Raw genomic sequence first — 18,222 nt, forward strand, 5'->3', positions numbered from 1 at the left:
AAAAACAAGTTATTAGGAGAATAATGATAGTTGTGATGGTGAGGACAAGATGACTTTGCTATGTATAATAAGAACAGAAGAATAACTAGCAATACATATTATTTTATAAAAAAATTACTGATCACCTGTAATTTGCTATTTTTCCATCAAGTTTACTTTTTCATTCAGTGTTTCCTGGGTGTCTGCCATTTTTCTGGGCACTAGATGCACAGAGATAAATAAGGCATGATCCCTAAGTATAAGGGCTCATAACCTAAAGGGGACCAGAGACAAGGAAATAGACAATTACCATAAAGTATGATAAATTCTTTGATTGCTTTGTTCTATGTGTTAAGCCAATTTGGAGGAATACCTAATGCAGAGACGAAATCACAGAAAGTTAGAGAGCATTCCAGAGAAAAGGAAGAGCATGTAGGAGGGCCCAAAAGTAGTGAATGAGCACTTCAAAGAATTACAAATAATTTGGGGAAGCCAGAGAGAGGTGGAATGAATATAGCTCAGAACCCGTTTTGGGCTAGGTCTTGGAAGTCTGGGTTTCACTTTGAAAGAAATGGGGCTCACTGAAAGACTGACACTTCAGAGAGACTGCACTAGCAGCTCTGTCTAGGATGTCTGGGGAGGGGAAAGCCAAGACTAGAATTAGGGGAACCCATTAAGAGGTAGATGGGAAATAAAGGTCTGAATTGTGGCAGAAGGGAAAGAAAAAAGCAAAGGTTTTCAAAAGCATATAGGAAGATAAAGCATCCAGATGACTTCCACATCTTTCATTTTGTGACTGAGGTAAGAATGACATTCACTTAGCAAAAGGGAGAGAAGTTTGGGGAGACACTGAATGGTTATATCTTAGAAATGACTGAGTAAGAAATATGAGTAGCAGAATATGCTACCCCAAAATGTGCTACTTTGGCATAAAGAATATTTTGAGTTAAAGGCACTTAAAAAACAGCAGATGCAAGAAGAGTACTCTGACCTTCTTTTTTCTTCCTGAAAGCAGGAGATGAAACTCTCAAGTAAAAGGAACTCTCCCTGTACCAGTAGGAAAATCATGCTGCTATAAAGACACATGCACACGTATGTTTACTGCGGCACTATTCACAATAGCAAAGACTTGGAACCAACCCAAATGTCCAACAACGGTAGACTGGATTAAGAAAATGTGGCACATATACACCATGGAATACTATGCAGCCATAAAAAATGATGAGTTCATGTCCTTTGTAGGGATATGGATGAAACTGGAAATCATCATTCTCAGTAAACTATCGCAAGGACAAAAAACCAAACACCGCATGTTCTCACTCATAGGTGGGAATTGAACAATGAGAACACATGGACACAGGAAGGGGAACATCACACTCCGGAGACTGTTGTAGGGTAGGGGGAGGGGGGAGGGATAGCATTAGGAGATATACCTAATGCTAAATGACGAGTTAATGGGTGTAGCACACCAACATGGCACATGTATACATATGTAACAAACCTGCACATTGTGCACATGTACACTAAAACTTAAAGTATAATAATAATAAAATAAAATAAAAAAAAGAAAAGACATTCTTATCACCAGAGAGGGGGGTCCAGGTAGAGAAAAATCTACAAAGAAACTCTGTTCAACTAACCTTTATCTTCCTAGTGACTTTTCCAAAATGAACTTCCCTGTCTCATCACGTTTCCACAATTTAATACTCTATATCTAACCTAGTATATAACCTTTTGGCCCTGTTTTTTTGGATCTTCACTTTTCTTGTGAATGCTCCTATATACATGTAAAAGTTGCTATATAAAATTTGTATGCTTTTCCCTTGGTAATCTGTCTTTTGGTAGTATAATGTACAGGGCCACAGTCGGAAAATGTAGAAGGGGTAGAGGAAAAAGTTTTTGCCTCCCCTGCAGAGCTCATGAGACATACAGATGGAGATACAGAGAAGGAAGATAGATATGAAGGCTAAAGGGCTAGTGAACGGTGGGCAGTAAAGCAACAGGTTGTCCACTATGCTACAACACTAGAAGGGCTATACTCAGAAGAGAGCGGACAAGGTTACAGCACTCACAGAATTACGTGACTATGTGTTTACTTAGTTTAACTCCAAATATATTATTATTAATATATAATTAATCTGCATATCAATCCTACAAGATAGGCTCTTGTACCCATTTTACAGATGAGGAAACCAAAGCAGAAAGAGTATAAACATTTGTCCAATGTCACACAGCCACAGAGCCAGGAAGTAACAGATTTGGAATCTGAACCAGGCAGTCAGGCCTTACACACTGTGCTATGATGATACTGATAAACATATCAGAAAAAAAAATTTTATATGATAAAATATATAAATAAGAAAAAAGACAATACCACCACTTCTAGGTGACCACTGTTTACATTTTAGTATACTTTCTTCCAGACTTTCTCAATAAGCCTCATCTCACCCCTAAATATGCAATTTTCTAACCTGCTTTTTAACTTTTAAGGTAACTATTTCCCAAGTTATTAAAACCTAATGCTAAATGACGAGTTAACGGGTGCAGCACACCAACATGGCACATGGATACATATGTAACAAACCTGCACATTGTGCACATGTACCCTAAAAGTTAAAGTATAATAATAATAATAAACAAACAAACAAAAACTCTATCCTATCATCATGTTAATACCTATAATATTTCTTCAAAGTGATGTACACAATATACTCAACCAATGCCTTAGTGTTGGATATTCATGTTCTCAATTTCTCACTATATAGTTGGACCTTCATATCTGTGGGTTCCACATCTATAGATTCAACCAATTGCAGGTTGAAAATATGGGGAAAAATGGATGGTTGCAACTGTACTGAACATATATGGACTTTGTCATGATTTCCTAAACAATATAGTATAACAAGTATTTACATAGCATTTACATTGTATTAGTTATTATAAATAATTTCGAGATGATTTAAAGTGTGTGAGAGGATGTGCGTTGGTTAAATGTAAATACTACACCATTCTATATAAGTGACCATGGATTTTGGTATCTCTGGAGTGTCTGGGAACCAATCCTACACAGATACTGAGGGAAGACTGTCATTTCAAAACAATAGTCAAATTACAATTAAAACTTCAATAAATAAAACCTCAGTGCAACTTTTTTCTAGAAATAACTTCTAAGGCATATTTGATTTTAATAAAACATTATTTCTAAAACTAATAGGATAAGTTAACAGAATAAACAACTGTACCTTAAAAACAAACAGCTGCTTAGTTTGGGCAGTTATCTTTAAACTATAATAGATAATTTGGAATTCATAAAAATGGCAAATTTCCCTTCATTTGGGCTGGCAATTAATATTTTCAGTTTTACCTGATTAACAAACATTCTAGTAAGTTTTTCCAAAATAAGCAAAATTCAGTCAGCCATTTTTCTGATACTGTTTTATTTGAGTGAAATACTGTATAGAAAAAGAAGACCCCAAAATTTTAACATCTGGGGGTGGTGGCTCATGCATGTAATTCCAGCATTTTTGGAAGCAGAGGTGGGTGGATCACTTGAGTCCAGGAGTCTGAGACCAGCTGGACATCATACGGAGTCTCCATCTTTACAAAATATAAAAAAAATCAGCAGGGTGTGGTGATGCATGGCTGTGGTCCCAGCTACTTAGGAGCGTGAGGTAGGAGGACTGCTGGAACTGAGGAGTTTGAGGCTGCAGTGAGCTGTGTTTGTACCGCTGCACTCCAGCCTGGGTGACAGAGTGAGACCTCGCCTCAAAATAAACAAATAAATAAAATACATGATTTCACTTGAACTTTAATTTTTTAAACTTATTTTTAAAGTATGTTGATATGCTATGTGTGAGTTTTTTTCTAGTATAATTTGACATTTGTAATTCTAAAAGTCCCCTTATTAGTTGCACTGCTTCATACATAGGAAACTGAAAAACAATACTGAAAATTAAGATCCCCCCTCCATCCCAAGAAAAAACCCAAACAACAGCTGTTGCTTATAGAACTGTTTCGCAAGGAGTCTCTTTCCAAAAGCAAAAAACCAAATTATTTGTTATGACATTTCTATTTGTCAAGCACACAACAGGAAGATGAGTAAATTATAATATCTATCACCAATAAGCCTTCTTTGAATATCAATCGACTCTAACCATAATTGATAACCTAAGCCAATAGTACATTCTGCTACAATTCCAAGTTCAAAAGGTTAATTATGGCCTGGCCACAGGCTCATCCAGAAACCTGAAACTGATTGCTCTATGCCTTCCTAATGAAGATGTACGGCATGTATTATAGGAGCATAGTGGTAAATGATTGGGACCTCCAACATCAATGCAGCAAGCACGCATTAACCTTCACCATATCAATTTAACTGTCATTCTCACAGTTCATATCCTAGAAGGTCTTTTTATTCTATGACAAAGAAAGCGTCTGATAACTGTATTTCCCTTGTAAAGCAAGATTTCCCTTTTCATTCTAATAAATATAGAAATCAATAATAGTAAGTGAATTCAAACTATGCTATGAATTAACAATACCCAGGAAAGTTAAGAAGAGACTGGAGTCATGATGGGTGTTCTCATTTGTCACCAAAATCTTTAATTTGCATGTAGATTTACTGCCCTAGCACAGAGGGCATGAGAAAAGTGTCAGCATCTTTTCTTTTTTAGAGGCACTTACACTGCTTGCTTTCTTACTCACAGGCCAAGAAAAAAAAATGGCAGGCTGAACTATAAGCATCCACTCACAAATAAGAGCAATTTAACAAACTTTGTTGCTTGCACTCAATACTCATTGCCAGTCTGAGGAAGAACAGGAACTAGGGATGCTCTAGAACAGAGTTGTAGGGACTAAGATCTTCAATATAGTACAGTTCTGAATATATGTGACACTAACTAGCAACAAACTAATTCCTTTGATACCAGGCAACAGAGAAGAAGAGCAGTGTAATAAAATGAGTACTAGAATGTGAGGCTGATCATGTAATGGCTGTGTTCTTTACTATCTGTGTGGCCTTTTAACAAACCACATGGCCCTTCTGTTTTTCTCCTGTAAAATAAGAATAATAATTCCTGCTTTGTCTATCTTATAAAGTAAAAGCTTTCAACCATGGCTACACACCATAAACATGCTGAACTCCAAAACAATAACAACAACAACAACAAAAAACAAACAAAAGATACCTAGGTCCTAAACCCCGAGAAATTTTGACCTAATTGGTTTAGGATGGGGCCCAAGTATGGGTATCTTTTGATGGCTGTTCAGAAAAAATTCTAATTTTACTTTTTAAACTTTTTAGTTATGTAAATGCTCAAACATATACAAAGATAATAGAAATATATTACCAAGTGTCAGTGATTAGCAATATTTTGCAAATCTTACATCATCTATTTCCCCACCCCCCCAACATTAAAAAAAATTTCCATTGGGACATTTTACAGCAAATCCACAGTGTTATTTTTACAAAACTTCCTCATGTGATTATATTGTAAAACCAGTATTGAGAACCATGTGAAGATTTTGAAAAAATTTTTCCAAGTTACAAAGTTAACAATAAAGACAAATCAATGCCCAAATGGCTCCAAGTCAGACTTGATTGACCAAGTCAACAGAATAAAATATTTAGTTTAATGAATACTACTTCAATCATTTTCCTCCTCTGAACTGACTAGTTTCTTCACAAAACAGACCCTCTAACTGATGGGCTATATAGTGCAAAAAAGTTACATCTAGAAAAATTTCCCTCCCTCCCTCCCTTCCTTCCTTTTTCTTTCTTTTTTCTTTTCTTTTCTTCCCTCTGTGGCCCAGACTGGAATCTAGTCGGCGCGCTGCACACTCCCTGCCTCCAGCTCCCGTGATTCTCCTGCCCCAGCCTGCGGGCTGCCTGGGATTGCCGGCGTGCGCCACCACCGCTGCCTGCTTTTTCTCCTTTGGCTGGAGACGCGGTTTCGCCATGTTGGCCAGGCTAGTCTCCAGCTCCTGACCCTGAGTGCTCTGCCGGCCTCGGCCTCCCGAGTTGCTGGGACTGCAGTCGGAGTCTCGCTCACTCGGTGCTCGGTGTTGCCCCGGCTGGAGTGCAGTGGCGTGGTCTTGGCTTGCTGCAGCCTCCGCCTCCCAGCCGCCTGCCTTGGCCTCCCAGGGTGCTGGGATTGCAGCCCCTGCCCGGCCGCCGCCCCGTCTGGGAGGTGGGGAGCGTCTCTGCCCGGCCACCCATCGTCTGGGAAGTGAGGAGCGCCTCTGCCTGGCCACCCATCGTCTGGGAAGTGAGGAGCGCCTCTGCCCGGCCGCCCTGTGTGGGAAGTGAGGAGTGCCTCTGCCTGGCCACCCATCGTCTGGGAAGTGAGGAGCACCTCTGCCTGGCCACCCATCGTCTGGGAAGTGAGGAGCGCCTCTGCCCGGCCGCCCTGTGTGGGAAGTGAGGAGTGACTCTGCCTGGCCACCCATCGTCTGGGAAGTGAGGAGCGCCTCTGCCCGGCCACCCATTGTCTGGGAAGTGAGGAGCGCCTCTGCCCGGGCGCCCCGTCTGGGAAGAAGTGAGGAGCGCCTCCGCCCGGCCGCCCCGTCTGGGAAGAAGTGAGGAGCGCCTCTGCCCGGCCGCCCCGTCTGGGAAGAAGTGAGGAGCGTCTCTGCCCGGCCGCCCCGTCTGGGATGTGGGGAGCGCCTCTGCCCGACCGCCCCGTCTGGGAGGTCTACCACGGAGGCCAGAAGCAATGTGGGGGCTGGACGTGGTGGCTCACGCCTGTAGTCCTGGCACTCTGGGAGGCCGAGGCGGGTTGATCACTTCAGGCTAGGAGTTCAAGACCAGCCTGGCCAATATGGCGAAACATATGAAAAATACAACAGACCAACCAACCAACCCAGTGACAACAAAACAGGTCTACCCTGGAGTCATACTCTAATTTTTTCTATTTTCCTCCCTTTCCAATCCTTTATCCCACTTTCTTTTTCTTCCTCTTCCTTCTCCTTCTTCTTTGTCAAATAGAGGATTGAGTTATTATCATTGATCCATATAAAGTCCCTCTCTCATTTATTTTCTTTAATTCCCACTTCCCATTTCTATTCCCCGTCTTCCCATGTGCAACCTTCCTAATATGTTTGATACGCATCTTTTTGTTTGTATGTATTTTTAGAAAATGTTTATTGTTTTGTGTGCAAAAAAAAAATTAATAAAAACAATATGAAGCTTTCCTATCCATGAAAAAAAAAAAAGAAAAATCTCATTCTTCTCTAACGCCCAGTATTCTCATTCTATTCCCCTATCTTATAGTTCCTCGAACATGTTGCTCTCTCAACCTGGAAAAATTTACTCCCTTCCCCTCCTACCCTCCATCTACCTAGCCAACTCCCACTTCATCTTCAAGGCCCAGAATAGATATCAATATTGTGAAGACTTCTGACTCCTCTCTCCTGTCTGTCCTACCTTCCCCAAGCCTGAGGAAAGTACTCCTCTTAAGGGCTGCTGTAACTTTGTGTTTACCTCAGTCACAGTACTGTTTTTTGTCAGTCTCACCAATGAGTACAGGATTCTTAAAGGTAGTGATTATTTCACAATGGATCTATTCTACCATGGTCACCCAATTTATGAATATTTCCATTTTCTAAATTGTATGTCAGCCACTTTCTCTAGGAAACAAATTAGGTTTGCTCAACAATTTGCTTACCCAGCTTACTAATGTGTAGAACAATTTACCCCTTGCAGTGCACATCAATTGATGGCCTAAAGCAACAATCAGGGGTGACTGCTTCACTGACAAAAAACAAATAAAGGTAAGAACGTATAATAAATCCTAATCATATTTTTTCCAACAATACCCCCACAACCTCAGAATGGTCTGCTGCAGAGAACCTTGGTTTCTGTATCAGACTAATGTCTAAAAAAACTGATTCTAAAAATATAGGCTTTTGCAAGTCAAAGATATAAGATAGAAGAATTTTTTTTTTTTTCTTTTTGAGACAGGTTCTCACTCTGTTACCCAGGCTGGAGTACAGTGGTGTGATCACAGTTCACTGGAACTTCAAACTCCTGGGCTCAAGTGATTCTCTTATTTCAGCCTCTTAAGTAGCCAGTACTACAGGGTGTGTGCCACCATACCCACTCAGCTAATCTTAAAGACAGGTTTTCGCTATGTTCCCTGGGCTGGTCTTGAACTCTGGGCTTAAGTGATCCTCCTGCCACAGCCTCCCAAAGTGTTGGGGATTACAGGTGTGAGCCACCATGCCAGTCCCAGGAAAATTTTTTAAATAAAGAAAATTGTTTTATCATCTCCAAAAGTTTTAATTTAAAGGTACTCACAACATGCTAAGAAGCAAAGTTTATCAATGTACAATATATAATAAAGGCCATCATTTATATAAACACACTCCCTGTGATTATTTCCCAATGACTTTTCCATGTTTTAGGGGACCACTGGAAAAATTGAATCACCATATTCAAAGATGATAATAATATTTGTAATAGCAATGACATCATCATCAACAGAAACATCCAATTTTAACCAACTCTTAACAAGCATCTTCTATATGCAAATTATTGAGCTAAGCATATTATCTCTATCCTCACATTAGACCTATAAGTATTACTATTCTCATTTTATGGCAAAAGTGAAGCTTAGAGAGGTTCTTTAGGCAAAAGAAATTTGCCTAAAGAAAAAGAGCCAGTTAGTAGCATGACTGAGACTAAGTTTGTCTAACTACTTAGTTCAAGCTCTTGACCACTATCATTACTCAAAAGCAAAGATAATGCTCCTAACAGGTCATTTCTGTTCTGTGGAAAATAGTTCAGAGGTATAACTGTTATTCACCCATTGATGTAATGTGGCAATGAAGCAGAAATAAAAAGGCAACATTCTGGATAGTCTTATATTTCATCCTCTACATGAAAACTATTTTGACTATTGCATTTATGTTCTCTTTCTGAGTGAATGAATTGCAGGGTGCTGAAAAATCAAGCTCATAACTGATGTATGTAAGATAATTAAAGAGGACAGGCCAGGCGCAGTGGCTCACCCCTGTAATCCCAGCACTTTGGGAGGCTGAGGCGGGCGGATCACCTGAGGTTGGGCATTCGAGACCAGCCCGACCAACATGCAGAAAACCTGTCTCTACTGAAAATACAAAATTAGCCGGGCCTGGTGGTGCATGCCTGTAATCCCAGCTACTCGAAAGGCTGAGGCAGGAGAATCACTTGAACCCAGGAGGTGGAGGTTTCAGTGAGCCGAGATTGTGCCATTGCACTTCAGCCTGGGCAAAAACAGCGAAACTCCAACTCATTAAAAAAAAAAAAAAAAAAAAAAAAAAGCTCCCAAAGAGGCCAACACAGAATGCAGGTGACTTCTGCATTTCCACCTGAGGTACCTGGCTCATCTTATTGGGACTGGTTAGACAGTGGGTACAGCCCATAGAGGGCGAGCCGAAGAAGGGTGGGGCGCCGCCTCACCTGGGAAGTGCAAGGGGTTGGCGACCTCCCTCACCTAGCCAAGGGAAGCCCTGAGGAACTATGCCTTGAGGAACGGTGCACTCCAGCCCAGATACTACGCTTTTCCACGGTCTTTGCAACCCGCAGACCAGGAGATTCTCTTGGGTGCCTACGCCACCAGGGCCCTGCGTTTCAAGCACAAAACTGGGTGGCCATTTGGGCAGACACCTAGCTAGCTGCGGGAGTTTTTTTTTTTTCATACCCCACTGGCACCTGGAATGCCAGTGAGACAGAATCATTCACTCCCCTGGAAAGGGGGCTGAAGTGAGAGAGTAGTCTAGCTTAGCAGATCTCACCCCCACAGAGCCCAGCAAGCTAAGATCCCCTGGCTTGAAATTCTCACTGCCAGCACAGCAGTCTGAAGTCGACCTGGGATGCTTGAGCTTGGTGGGGGGAAGGGCATCCACCATTACTGAGGCTTGAGTAGGCGGTTTTCCCCTCACAGTGTAAACAAAGCTGCCAGGAAGTTTGAACTGGGTGGAATCCACTGCAGCTAGGCAAAGCCGCTGTAGCCAAACTGCCTCTCCAGATTCCTCCTCTCTGGGCAGGGCATCTCTGAAAGAAGGGCAGCAGCCCCAGTCAGGGGCTTATAGATAAAGCTCCCATCTCCCTGGGACAGAGCACCTGGGGGAAGGGGTGGCTGTGGGCACGGCTTCAGCAGACTTATATGTTCCCGCCTGCCAGCTCGGAAGAGAGCAGCGGATCTCTCAGCACAGCGCTTGAGCTCTGATAAAGGACAGACTGTCTCCTCAAATGGGTTCCTGACCCCTGAGTCTCCTGACTGGGAGACACCTCCCAGCAGGGGTCGATAGACACCTCATACAGGAGAGCTCTGGCTGGCATCTGGCTGGTGCCCCTCTGAGATGAAGCTTCCAGAGGAACAAACAGGCAGCAATCTTTGCTGTTGTGTAGCCTCTGCTGGTGATACCCAGGCAAACAGGGTCTGGTGTGGGCCCCCAGCAAACTCCAGCAGACCTGCAGCAGAGGGGCCTGACTGTTAGAAGGAAAACTAACAAACAGAAAGCAATAGCATCAACATAAAAAAAAGGACAACCAAGCAAAAACTCCATCCGAAGGTCACCAACATCAAAGACCAAAGGTAGATAAATCCACAAAGATGAGGAAAAAAACAGCACAAAAAGGCCGAAAATGCCAAAAACCTGAATGCCTCTTCTCCTCCAAAGGATCACAACACCTTGCCAGCAAAGGAACTAAACTGGACAGAGAATTAGTTTGACGAATTGACAGAAGGAGGCTTCAGAAGGTGGGTAATAACAAACTCCTCTGAGCTCAAGAAGCATGTTCTAACCCAATGCAAGGAAGCTAAGATGTTTGATAAAAGGTTAGAGGAATTGCTAACTAGAATAACTAGATTAGAGAAGAACATAAATGACCTGATGGAGCTGAAAAAAACAGCATGAGAAGTTTGTGAAACATACACAAGTATCAATAGCCAAATCAATCAAGCGGAAGAAAGGATATCAGAGACTGAAGATCAACTTAAATAAAGTGTGAAGACAAGATCAGAGAAAACAGAATGAAAAAAGAATGAACAAAGCCTCCAAGAAATTTGGGACTGTGTGAAAAGACCAAACCTACGTTTGCTTGGTGTACTGGAAAGTAACGGGAAGAATGGAACCAAGTTGGAAAACACACTTCAGGATATTATCCAGGAGAACTTCCCCAACCTAGCAAGACAGGCCAACGTTCAAATTCACAAAATACAGAGAATACCACAAAGATACTCCTTGAGAAGAGCAACCCCAAGACACATAATCATCAGATTCTCCAAGGTTGAAATGAAGGAAAAAATGTTAAGGGCAGACAGAGAGAAGGGTTGGGTTACCCATAAAGGGAAGCCCATCAGGCTAACAGTGGATCTCTGCAGGAACCTTACAAACCAGAAGAGAGTGGGGGCCAACATTCAACATTCTTAAAGAAAAGAATTTGCAACCCAGAATTTCATATCCAGCCAAACTAAGCTTCATAAGTAAAGGAGAAATAAAATTCTTTACAGACAAGCAAATGCTGAGGGATTCTGTCACCACTAGGCCTGCCTTACAAGAGCTCCTGAAGGAAACACTAAATATGGAAAGGAACAACCAGTACCAGCCACTGCAAAAACAAACCAAAATGTAAAACCCATTGACACTGAAGAAACTGTATCAACTAATGGGCAAAATAACCAGCTAGCATCATAATGACAGGATCATATTCACACATAACAATATTAACCTTAAATGTAAATGGGTTAAATGCCCAAATTGAAAGTCACAGACGGAAAACTGGATAAAGAGTCAAGACCCATCAGTGTGCTGTATTCAGGAGACCCATCTCATGTGCAAAGACACACATAGGCTCAAAATAAACGGATGGGAGAAGATTTACCAAGCAAATGGAAAGCAAAAAAAGAGCAGGGGTTGCAATCCTTGTCTCTGATAAAACAGACTTTAAACCAACAAAGATCAACAAAGACAAAGAAGTGCATCACATAATAATAAAGGGATCAATGCAACAAGGAGAGCTAACTATCTTAAATATATATGCACCCAATACAGGAGCACCCAGATTTATAAAGCAAGTCCTGAAAGACCTAAAAAGAGACTTAGACTCCCACACAATAATAATGGGAGACTTTAACACTCCACTGTTAGTATTAGACAGATCAACGAGACAGAAAATTAACAAGGATATTCAGGACTTGAACTCAGCTCTGGACCATGCAGACCTAATAGATAGCTACAAAACTCTCCACCCCAAATCAACAGAATATACATTCTTCTCAGCACCACATCACACTTATTCTAAAATTGATCACATAACTGGAAGTAAAACACTCCTCAGCAAATGCAAAAGAACAGAAATCATAACAAACGGTCTCTCTGAACACAGTGCAGTCGAATTAAAATTCAGGATTAAGAAACTCACTCAAAACTGCACAACTACATGGAAACTGAACAACCTGTTCCTGAATGACTACTGGGTACATAATGAAATTAAGGCAGAAACAAATAAGTTCTTTAAAACCAGTGAGAACAAAAACACAATGTCCCAGAATCTCTGGGACACAGCTAACGCAGTGTTTAGAGGGAAATTTATAGCACTAAATGCCCACAGGAGAAAGCTAGAAAGATCTAAAATTGATACCCTAACATCACAATTAAAAGAACTAGAGAAGCAAGAGCAAACAAGTTCAAAAGCTAGCAGAAGACAAGAAATAACTAAGATCAGAGCAGAACTGAAGGAGATAGAGACACAAAAAAACCCTTCAAAAAGATCAATGAATCCAAGAGCTAGTTTTTGGAAAAGATTAACGAAATAATCTGCTAGCCAGATTAATGAAGAAAAGAAAGAAGAATCAAATAGACACAATAAAAATGATAAAGGGGATATCACCACTGATCCCACAGAAATACAATCAACCATCAGAGAATACTATAAACACCTGTACACAAATAAACTAGAAAATCTAGAAGAAATGGATAAATTCCTGGACACATACACCTTCCCAAGACTAAACCAGGAATAAGTCGAATCCCTGAATAGACCAATAACAAGTTCTGAAATTGAGGCAGTAATTAACAGCCTATCAACCAAAAAAAGCCCAGGACCAGACAAATTCACAGCTAAATTCTACCAGAGGTACAAAAAGGAGCTGGTACCATTCCTTCTGAAACGATTCCAAACAACAGAAAAAGAGGGACTTCTCCCTAACTCATTTTACGAGGCCAGCATCACCCTGATACCAAAACCTGGCAGAGACACAAGAAAAAAAGAAAATTTCAGGCCAATATCCCCGATGAACATCGATGCAAAAAATCCTCAATAAAATACCGGCAAACCAAATCCAGCAGCACATTAAAAAGCTTATCTACCATGATCAAGTCAGCTTCATCCATGGAAAGCAAGGCTGGTTCAACATATGCAAATCAGTAAACGTAATCCATCACATAAACAGAACCAATGACAAAAACCACACGATTATCTCAATAGACACAGAAGAAGCCTTTGATAAAATTCAACACCCCTTCATGCTAATCAATAAATTAGGAACTGATGGAACATATCTCAAAATAATAAGAGCTATTTATGACAAACCCACAGCCAATATCATACTGAATGGGCAAAAGCTGGAAGCATTCCCTTTGAAAACTGGCATAAGAAAAGGATGCCCTCTCTCACCACTCCTATTCAACACAGTGTTGGAAGTTCTGGCCAGGGCAACCAGGCAAGAGAAAGAAATAAGGGGTATTCAAATAGGAAGAGAGGAAGTTAAATTATCTTTGTTTGCAGATGACATGATTGTATATTTAGAAAACCCCAACATCTCAGCCCAAAATCTCCTTAAGCTGAAAAGCAATGTCAGCAAAGTCTCAGGACACAAAATCAATGTGCAAAAATCATGAGCATTCCTATACACCAATAATAGCCAAATCATGAGCAAACTCCCATTCACAATTGCTCCAAAGAGAATAAAATACCTAGGAATCCAACTTACAAGGGATGTGAAGGACCTCTTCAAGGAGAACTACAAACCACTGCTCAAGGAAATAAGAGACGACACAAACAAATGGAAAAACATCCCATGCTCATGGATAGGAAGAATGAATATCGTGAAAATGACCATATTGCCCAAAGTAATTTATAGATTCAATGCTATTCCCATCAAACTACCATTGACTTTCTTCACAGAATTAGGAAAAAACTACTTTAAATTTCATATGGAACCAAAAAAGAGCCCGTATAGCCATGACAATCCTAAGCAAAAAGGACAAAGCTGGAGGCATCATGCTACCTGACTTCAAACTACACTGCAAGGCTACTGTAACCAAAACAGCATGGTACTGGTACCAAAACAGATATATAGACCAAATAGAACAGAACAGAGGCCTCAGAAATAACACCACACATCTACAACCATCTGATTTTTAACAAACCTGCCAAAAACAAGCAATGGGGAAAGAATTCCCTATTTAAGAAATGGTGTTGCAGAAAACTGAAACTGGACCCCTTCCTTACACCTTATACAAAAATTAACTCAAGATGGATTAAAGATGTAAACATAAGACCTAAAACCATAAAAACCCTAGAAGAAAACCTAGGTAATACCCTTCAGGACATAGGCATGGGTGATAACTTCATGACTAAAACACCAAAAGCAATTGCAACAAAAGCCAAAATTGACAAATGGGATTTAATTAAACTAAAGAGCTTCTGCACAACAAAAGAAACTATCCTCAGAGTGAACAGGCAATCTACAGAATGGGAGAAAATTTTTGCAATCTATCCATCTGACAAAGGGCTAATATCCAGAATCTACAAAGAACTTAAACAAATTTACAAGAAAAAAATGAATAACGCTATCAAAAAACGGGCAAAGGATATGAACAGACACTTCTCAAAAGAAGACATTTATGTGGCCAACAAATACATGAAAAACAGCTCATCATCACTGTTCAATAGAGAAATGCAAATCAAAACCACAATGAGATACCATCTCATGCCAGTTAGAATGGCCATCATTACAAAGTCAAGAAACAACAGATGCTGGAGAGGATGTGGAAAAATAGTAATGCTTTTATAATGTTCGTGGGAGTGTAAATTCAACCACTGTGGAAGACAGTGTGGCAATTCCTCAAGGATCTAGAATCAGAAATACCATTTGACCCAGCAATCCCATTACTGGGTATATACCCAAAGGATTATAAATCATTCTAGTATAAGGACACATGCACACGTATGTTTACTGCAGCACTATTCACAACAGCAGGGACTTGGAACCAACCCAAATGCCCATCAATGATAGACTAGATAAAGAAAATGTGGCACATATACACCATGTAATACTATTCAGCCATAAAAAAGGATGAGTTCATATCCTTTGCAGGGACATGGATGAAGCTGGAAACCATCATTCTCAGCAAACTAACACAGGAACAGAAAACCAAACACCACATGTTCTCACTCATAACTGGGAGGTGAACAATGAGAACACATGGACACAGGGAGGGGAACATCATAAACTGGGGCCTGTCAGGGAGTGTGGGGTAAGGGGAGGGATAGCATTAGAAGAAATACCTAATGTAGATGACAGGTTGATGGGTGCAGCAAACCACATGTATACCTATGTAATAAACCTACATGTTCTGCACATGTATCCCAGAACTTAAAGTATAATAATAATAATAATAATAATAATAATAATAATAATAATAATTAAAAGAGTACATACAGGTTAAGGTTTTGCTGCTTAGTAGCTATGGGACATTTCTTAGACACCCATTTTATTTGCTCTAAAATGAGGACAATAATTTATAGACTTGTTTACTCATTCACTGTCTAACTGTATACACTTATTAAACGTACAGTTAATTAGAGAGATTATGTAGATGAAGACCCAAAGCTGTGCTCCAAGGAGCTTATGGTCTAACAGCCCTTTCTGAAGATTAAATTGCATATTAACATCTAGAATTTGATACATAAGAAGCACTCAGTGACCACTATTTGCTTTCCAACTTCTCCTATGTTTTCTCAATGAGATTATTAGATGAAAAATTATAGGGATATGGTATTCTAAATTTTTATAAATCTAACAGACACCTTGACTAAAGGAAGGGACAAGCTAAAGAGAGATACTAAAAATGCAGGTAACATGACTCAAATTTCTTCCCTCCACTACTTACTCATAGCCTGGAACAATTTCTGCATTAGATTTAGAAAATCGAGGGAAAATTCTTATAACCTCCTTGAAGAAGAAATAAAATCTTTTTGTAAAACGTAAGTATAAAAAACCCAAATTCAAGAATCACAAACTTTAGTTACATGGTCACGATCAACACTGAATAATTTCAACCAAAACCATTATAATCCTTTTTGTACTAAAGATGATTTTCTTAAAGTTCTACCATATACTTACAATTTTCTCTAAGATCTTAGAAACATCCCTCCACCCCTTCTTCACAGTTTTTTTTTTTTGTTGTTGTTGTTGTTGATAAAGTAGGCTTTAAAGTACATACCAGATCTTCAGAAAAGTTAATAAGAACTAGCTCCTTCTTTACATACAGATATAAAAATTCAGGCCCTATCCTGGTTACATTATTATTTCCCTAAATTTATTCTTTTTCTGTAAGTTTCAACATTTCCCCCAAATTCTCAAAGTCAAGTTAATTTGTAATTTATTATCCTAATCTTTTTCTCTTACCCTTTGGTAGGCAGTATCTCTTTAGATCTACTGCGTATTACAGTTGTTTTAAAAATCAGTCTTTGCCAACAACAATCAAATTTGCACATTTTATTCCTTCTATGAGGATGTGCTACCTAAATATTTACTGCCTATGTAGCAAATGAATTCAACATTCTTACAAAGCATTTCTCTTCGGATTTCCTCTCACTTCACTTCTATCGCCAATAACACATTCAATTCAATGACTTCATTAGTGACTTTTGCTTCAAATCCTTTTTGGAAGACAGACAACAATAAGTTAATAAGTATGATATGGCAACACAGTCTCTTTCCTTAAAGGATTACTTGGTCACTAACACTTTAAAATCATAAAGTATATAATGCTTTGATGATAGACACATTATTTTTATATGCGTTTCACATTACAGTTGACCCTTCAATAATGCAGGTTTGAACTGTGCGGGTCCACTTATATGCAGATATTTTTCAATAAAAGTTACACCAAATGTGCCTGCCACTTCTTCCTCCCCTTCCACCTTCTCAACTTACTCGTTCTGCCTCTGCTACCTCTGAGACACTAAGACCAGCCACTCCCCCTCCTCCAGCATCCTTGACATGAAGATGATGAGAATAAAGACCTTTGTGATGACCCACTTCCTCTTAATGAATAGTAAATATATTTTCTCTTCATCATTTTTTCCCTACCTTCCTTTATTTTAAAGGCATATAACATTAAAGTGTGTGTTAATTGTTCATTTTATTGGTAAGGCTTTCAGTCAACAGTAGGTTATTAGCAGGTAAGTTTTTGGGGAGTCTAAAGTTACGCTCAGATATTTGACTGTGTGGGTGTGTCGGGGGGTGTCAGTTCCCCTAACTCCTGTGTTGTTCAAGGGTGAACTATATTTCATCTGGTCTTTATACAATCCACGGAAATAGAAAGGGCAGTTAATATGTCCATTTTGTACTAAAGAAAACTAAGGCCCAGAAAGCTTACAACCTTCCAAAGCTCACTGGACTACTATAACCATTCTGAATTTCCATTCATTTGTTTATCAACATCAACAATGGAGTTCCTTTGGTAGGCTATAAATCTAATACAAGATTGAAAGAATTGTCCTTTCTTTTTATTTGATTTCTTTACAGTAGCCAGTAATGTCCTACATAAGTTCAACTCCAAGATAATAAAATAGAAAAGATTGACAACAGCCATATAAAGTCTACAGCCTATTTCTGTACCTGTTGTGATCCTCTCTTCTCCACAAACCAGTCTAAACATGATTAAAGTTGTCACAACAAGTACATCAAAGGGATAGAGAGTAAAGACAGAAATACAGAGTAAAATAATATAAGATGGCATTATGAACTCTTCAGTGAGAATGTATTTAGAATAAAATCTTAAAACTATCAGGAAAAAGTAAAATTAAATCAAATCATCACAAGTCTCTTAGTCCGTTTTCTGTTGCTATAACAGAATACCACAGACTAGCTAAGTTATAAAGAAAAGAAATTTATTTGGCAGTTCTGGAGGCTGGGAAGTCCAAGAATATGGTACCAGCATCTGACAAGGGCCTTTGTGCTATGT

The 18,222-nt window shown here is 39.7% G+C and overlaps 1 protein-coding gene and 1 long non-coding RNA gene across 4 annotated transcripts in view; one reads left to right on the forward strand and one right to left on the reverse strand.

The window, feature by feature from the left end:
* The window catches only part of LOC129486021 (uncharacterized), a 33,084-nt gene extending 31,695 nt beyond the window's left edge, over positions 1–1,389 (forward strand). The window contains exon 5 of the long non-coding RNA XR_010121669.1: positions 995–1,389. This is a non-coding gene — a long non-coding RNA (uncharacterized lncRNA). The remainder of the gene's footprint in view (positions 1–994) is intronic.
* RANBP17 (RAN binding protein 17) overlaps positions 1–18,222 on the reverse strand; it is a 428,141-nt gene that overhangs the window by 188,948 nt on the left and 220,971 nt on the right. The gene's annotated exons all lie outside the window — the stretch shown is intronic.

Source organism: Symphalangus syndactylus, chromosome 7 (assembly GCF_028878055.3).
Source record: "Symphalangus syndactylus isolate Jambi chromosome 7, NHGRI_mSymSyn1-v2.1_pri, whole genome shotgun sequence".
NCBI lineage: Eukaryota > Metazoa > Chordata > Mammalia > Primates > Hylobatidae > Symphalangus > Symphalangus syndactylus.